Source organism: Mchenga conophoros, linkage group LG22 (assembly GCF_057382185.1).
Source record: "Mchenga conophoros isolate Kocher_MC1m ecotype Shallow Benthic linkage group LG22, M_conophoros_male_GT1.1, whole genome shotgun sequence".
NCBI classification, from domain to species: Eukaryota; Metazoa; Chordata; class Actinopteri; order Cichliformes; family Cichlidae; genus Mchenga; species Mchenga conophoros.
This window is the reverse complement of record NC_140546.1, coordinates 8,399,063-8,405,779: the sequence shown is the minus strand read 5'-3', so window position 1 is coordinate 8,405,779 and position 6,717 is coordinate 8,399,063.

The window sequence follows — 6,717 nt, the reverse complement described above, 5'->3', positions numbered from 1 at the left end:
CTGACAAGTATACAAAAAGAAACTGTTTAAGATGAGTTCATGGTCCTGCTTTTGATTTAAAGGTATGTTTGGATGGGTACAGGTGAGGCTTTCAAACATAAACACATATCGTACCAGCGATCAAGCATGGCGGGAGTAGCATCACACTCAAATATCCAGGCAGAATTTTGCCAGATGGTCAAAATCCATCAGGTGCAAAACCAGCAGACTAAAGAACAGCTTCTTCCCGTGGGCTGTCAGAACTCTTAATGCAAACTAAGAGTGTGTAAAGACTTCCCCAACACATCCACCCTGACACTGCTGTTGATCATCTATGTGCAATATCTCAGTCTTTCCATGTTCTGTGCAATATTTTTGGCTCATGTGCAATTATTTTGGTCCCAGTCTGTTTCAATGTTTCCTACACATACACCATGTATATAGTTCCACTCACATATGTATACACTGTTTTTTATTTTATTCTATTTATTTAATTATTTATTTATTTTCCGCCTTCGTTGTATATTGGTTTCTCTTCTTCTTACTTTAGCACCTTTGTGGTTCAGCTACCCAATTTTACTGTGCAAGAAACTGCACAATGACAATAAAAAGCTCCAAGTCTCTAAGTCTAAGTCTAAAAGCATCGGGTCAAGATGTAACTAGCTAGGGAACATTTAATAGATATTAGTGAGGATGTCTGTATATATGCGAGCCTATGTATAATTTTAACCCTGCATGGATTTCAGAAAATCCCAAATACATTCAAACTACACTGAAGCCTAAAGTATACGTGACATTTATGCCCACAATGAGTGTATTTAAACTTCTGACCTCAACTGTAACTCCAGTTCTGTGAGTATGTTTGTGGTCTTCTTAGAAGCTTGTTGGTGGTCATGGCTGCTCCAGTACACCAACTCTGTCGCTTGTATGAATACACAGTTCTCAAGTGAATGTCATTTGGTTTGAGTCTAACAAGCTATTTATCCATCAAGCACTTATCTGCACAATCTCATACGTCAAGCTTCTTTTTGCACAATGCTCAGTCTTTTGCACAACCCAGTCTCACTGATGCACTTTTCTATCGCACTGTTGTGTCTGTATCGTTCTGTTCTGTCTGGTGTTATTTTGGTTTGTTTTTTTTAGCTATTTTTGCACACTTGCACTTTATGTAGTCCTTTGTTGATTACCTGTTATATGTTATATGTAGCACCGTGGTCTTAGAGGTACATTGTCTCCCTTCATTGTGTACTCTACCACTGCAAATGGTTGAAATGACAATAAAGCCACTTGACTAGACTTGACTTTATCTACTGGAACTTACCCGAAACTGAGTCTTAATGGAAATATATCTGGAGAAAAACAAGGGTCAACATATTGTTTTTGTCGGCTCATGTCTAGATACAGTTTTTATATTTTATTTCTTGTAGTGCAGACTGCTGCTTTAAATTCTTTGATTAAATAGCATGATAATTAAAGGGCATTTTTAAAGGCCAGCCAGAGACACTTAGTATGCATCAGCAAGCATAAGAGCATAAATTCCCAAATGTGCCATATGCTTGCAACAATATGAGTTTAATGGGTTGCATAATGTCTTGCATCATGAGGTGGGGACATCACTTTGCTGCTCTGCAGAAAGATGTTGGGAAGGAAATTTCCTTTTATAGCCCAGGTTAGATTGCTCTCTGTAATGTTGAGACTCTAGCGGTGAATAGTTAATACAGACTGCTAGTATCTGTCAAATGATAGCAGGGACAAAAGCAAGGAGATGGAGAATCCCCCTATTCTTCCTGTTTATCTGTCTGTGACCTTCAACCATAACTGAAGGGGCATTTGTATTTGGTGGGGTGTGAATGAGCTCTCCCCATTTCTTCCTGACCTTTATCCTCCCTCTCCTCTATCTCTCTGCAACACACTCTCTCTCCTTCTGTCTCCTTTTTCACAATTCCTCCTTTCTTCATCTCTCTTATGGCATCCACTCTGTAGGTAACTGCTCTCTCTGCTGGAGGACTGCTGAAACAGCATCTTGGACCTCTAAAATGAAGAGATAGTTCGCCCCCAAATCAAATATACATTGCATGGTTTGCAGAGTTTTGAAAATATCAAGTTTAGACTTTCCATGTTTTTAGAAAATTCTCATTCCTAGGTTGCCATTTGCTGCTTTTTTGTTGAATCTGCAGTGTCTTCCTGTCGGCCACAAGGTGACCTTTGCATCAGTGTGTGACCTGTCATAACTTCTTAATTACAGGAGATATCTATTTGTAATGTAAATTGTGTGTAATTTATCTCAGCAGAACTGCACCAATGTGATATCTGTGAGTTATAGTGACAGAAACAAGCATGACCATCCTAGTATCCTTTGTAGTTCTGAATTTTAAAGGGTATAAATGTCAAAAAATCGACTTTGTTCCAAGTTTAAACAATCATATCAACATGTGAGATAGGTTCGGATGTGAAATTTATGGTTTTCGGGGTTTTTATCGGTTTTTGCCATTATTTTTTTATATCGTTAACTCGGGTTCCCTGGGTCTTTTCCCGTGTGTTATGAATGATTTTTTTTTTTGAGTACCAGTACTGGTTTTATTTGTTGTATTTATCCGCGACACCTTAAAGGCCGGTCCATGAAAATATTGTCGGACATAAACCGGCCCATGGCACAAAAAAGGTTGGGGACCGCTGCTTTATAGCATAAATGAACACTAGTGAATGTAGCTTAACGCTGTGAAATGTTGAAACAAAGCCGGTGTTCAAATGTTCTATACAATAGTTTGGACATATCATATTGATCAAAGAACATTTGGGGCTGTATATGTGCTCCAAAATTCTGCAATTTAGCTTCATACAAAAGGGCCTCAATCCCAGAGAATCGTTGCAGCTTCAGGCTTCATTGCCTGTTTAGCATAGACCCCTTTTCTTTTTGGCATAATATGAAACGTCCATTTAAAAAATTGAACGTGCCTTTTACTCACTTTGCTAAACTTTGAAAGGGAACATCCAAATGCCGCGGCAATTGAGTTTAACGCAGGGTTCCCAACTCAATCAAACCATCCATCTCCATTTTCACCACCATCCATTTTTCCTGTACCTACATAATTATGAGAGCTGGAATGTGCTGGAAACAAGAAGGTGACCTAAAAGGTGACGGATTTCAACTCACTCCTACAATTTTCATTGCATTAATGCAACTTTTCTATGGCTACATTAAATATACTTATTACAGACATTCACCTGTCTTACAAACACGGAAGTCAGAAAATGTAAACAATAAAAGCGAAACTTAGATTTAGATTCTAGATTTTCATAATTATACCTGACACCATAACATATGCAAACATGCTAAATTTACCTTGTGTCACACTAATAGGATTAATTTCATAACTTCAGGCCAGACATGAGTAAGTTTTTTTTAAAATAGTAAATAATATGTTCAACTATTCTGATACAATGATTTGTTAATGCTGAGGGAGGATGGCTGTTATCCAGCTGCAATTCATTTCATTTTCCGCTTCAACTTTTAAAAGGCATTTTTTGATTAAATGATGAAGATCTTTCCCGGCTTCCCAAACCAGATTTAAAATGAAAGCAACTCACAGTGTGTGTGTGTGTGCGCGTGTATGTGTGTGTCATCTCTCACCCAATGTTGTTACTAAGAAACTGCCTGCATACATTAGTTGTAATCTAAATTACTTTTTCACAATATGATTACTTCATTCAAGGCTGGATTAACTAATATAAATGTTCTTCTAACCTTGACATAGATTGCGAATTATTCCCCCCCCCGCCACCAACTCCTTGCTCAAGAGAGTCATTAAAGCAACTGTTTCAGGCAGAAAATCTAATTCATGAAATATACAGTCATTTTCCCCTCTCATTTAAATACAGCTGACTGATTGGTTTACAGCTGAGTAAAGGCTCAAGCAAGCAGACAGAATGTGAATTACTGTCGCCATGTTAATGATTCAAACTTTGAGCTATGGAGAAGAAGCAAAGGGAGCAATTAACCCAGTGAAATTAGCATCAAGAGACTGCAATGGCTCTTCGGTGGCAGAAATGACTGTGTAGAAAGACCTCCGTGATGAGAAACTTCCAAGTGTGCAAATGTGTGTAGGCCTGTTGTTGTTGTTTACTCTAAAACGAATGCTAAATGCAGTAGACAGAAAATTAATTTATAGATGAAATTACAGTTTAATTGCAGGATATTATGGCATAATTATAAGCTGTCAGTTATTTTACTAAATGATTTTCAGGAAACCTAATGAAAGCGATTCACAGAGAATATCTGACGGAACGTCATAATTAATGTTTCACAAGAATGTCGCTATGAAAAATCAACAGCTGGGCCTCTAAAGTTAATATAGTCTAAACTTGGGCAACTTTTTAAAAAACTGTACCTCATGACACATTTGTTAAAAAGTATTTCTAAGTTACAAATTGTCTCTCTAACCTAATAAATGTTGTTAATGCACTGTTATACAGATTATATATGATTTTAGGACTATCTTGTTGTCCTATTAGAACACAGAAAGATGAAATTTGGAGTCAAGAGAGTTACAATTGAGGGAAGCGGCTGTACTACTATGTGACTATGCATTCACTGCAAATGCTATCAGTACACTGGTGGCCATCATCCCATACAGTCCCATACATGTCTGCTGTAGGTGGCTTACCCACAAAACAGCAGGTAGTAAAATGTTTTGTTATTGCTTAATTTAGTGGGAGTGATTTTGGCATAATGAAAGCTACAGTTGTCTTTTTTGTTGTCTCCCATCAGGAGGCTGAAGAGGTAGTAGAGCTGTAACAGAATCAACTATGAACCCTGAGACATGAATCTTTTGTTTTGACATACATTTTACTTGCTGCTTACTTTATTTTCATGCACAGCTTAGTTTTGTTAAGCTAAAAAAACTCCTTGCTCCTTGTTTGGAGAACAAAATCACATGATTAGGATTAGGAAAAGAAAGAAAGAGAAAAAAATAGGTCACCTGCACTTCATGTAGCTTGTACATGTCAAAGTATCCTTCTGCAAGAAACTGAACCCTGAGTTACTCCCGATGCATCCATGTGAGTGTGAGATAAAGCACAGAGGAATACTTGACTGCCTTATCAATATCGGTACAAGTGCTGCATCAATATGTGTCTGAATGGGTGAATAAGACTTGTAGGAAAAAAAAATACAGCAAGTCAGAGTCAACAAGTAAGATAAAAGAAAACACAAAATCCAGGTTATGAATAGCATCTGCATTCTCTAGGAGACATGCCATAGCAGCCGTCCCCAACCCCCGGGCCATGGACCGGTACCGGGCCGCGAGAGTTGAGGCTCGGGTGTGAAATTTATGGTTGCCAGGGTTTTTATTGTTATTTTTTTATGGGTTCCATCATTAACTCGGTTTCCCCGGGTCTTTTCCCGTGTGTTATGAATAATTCTTTTTTTTTTTGGTACTGGTGCTGGTTTTATTTTGTTATATTTATCCGCGACACCTTAAAGGCTGGTCTGTGAAAATATTGTCTAACAAAAACCGGTCCGTGGCACCGCTGTGCTAGAGAATAACTTTTTATCTAACTTGCTGTCTAACAGAAATTACTGCCCTGCCTCGAAGCTACAACAGTGGCTCTCAAACGATGTGCAGAGCCAAACTGGAGGAAAGTCCGGATGTGCACTGGGATTTTATGTAAACCTTACCAAACTGACAATACACCAACCAGCTAAAGACAACAAGAAATTAATACAGCAAAAACTACCTGTCTTATTGAACGGGACATCAACAGCGCTATGTATGAGTACTTGGTAGAAGCTGGTGAATGCTAACATTGTGCTGAGCTATCTAAAAAGGCATTTGGAGACCAAATAATCCTTCTGAACAGTCAGTCTACTACAGTGCTGAATGTGAACCAGAGACAGAAAGATTGTTTGTTGGACTGAGAGCAAAACTGTTGCTAGTGTCATGCTAGGTGCTTTCATTCAACAGTACAATCAAAAGAAAACTGGGCAATCGCACAGAGAGTATTTTCTACAAGTATGAATACAGGTGTGCCTCTTGTTCTTTGAGCAAAATATTTGAAAACCATAACTCTACCGACAGCTCTGCCAGCATCTGTGTGACTAGTAACAACTACTAACTACTGATCAATCGGGTGTTGACATCCAGATCTCACGGCATATAAAAGTCAGGGATCACCAGAGTTACTAGGAGTCATTTTTGAGTGCCATGAATGTCAGTTCTCGACAGCTGATCAAATATTAATATTAGATCTCAGCTGACTGCAGTTGACAACCACGCTGCTAATTTAGCTAAATCTCATGTTTGTGAAGCACAGCATTATCAATGCATGAACTGGCGCTGGAGGAATGAGCCTGCAATTTTAATACTACACATGTATTTCACAGCTTGTTCTAGCATCCCCAGGCTTCTACCTTTCTACCTATAAAACCCGGAGAGCAGTCAAATGGTGGAAGTGGAAGCTAAATTGGCTAGTCATTCATATGTAAATTGGGTCGTTATCTGGGAATTCTGGAGGGAGGGGAGTGGGGGTGTGTGATTGAGGGGGTGGGGGAGCTGCTAAAAGCTGTGCACTTCCTTTTGTGTTTCATCTTGATGCATTCTCAATCATCCAGGGAAATAAATCTCCAAAAGTCACCAACTTGGAGTGTTTCAGTTTGCCATCTTAGGGAGAAATCAACACACATGGGTGTATGTCCTTTGTTGCTGAGATTTATTGATAAAAACAGTACAAAAAACCAAC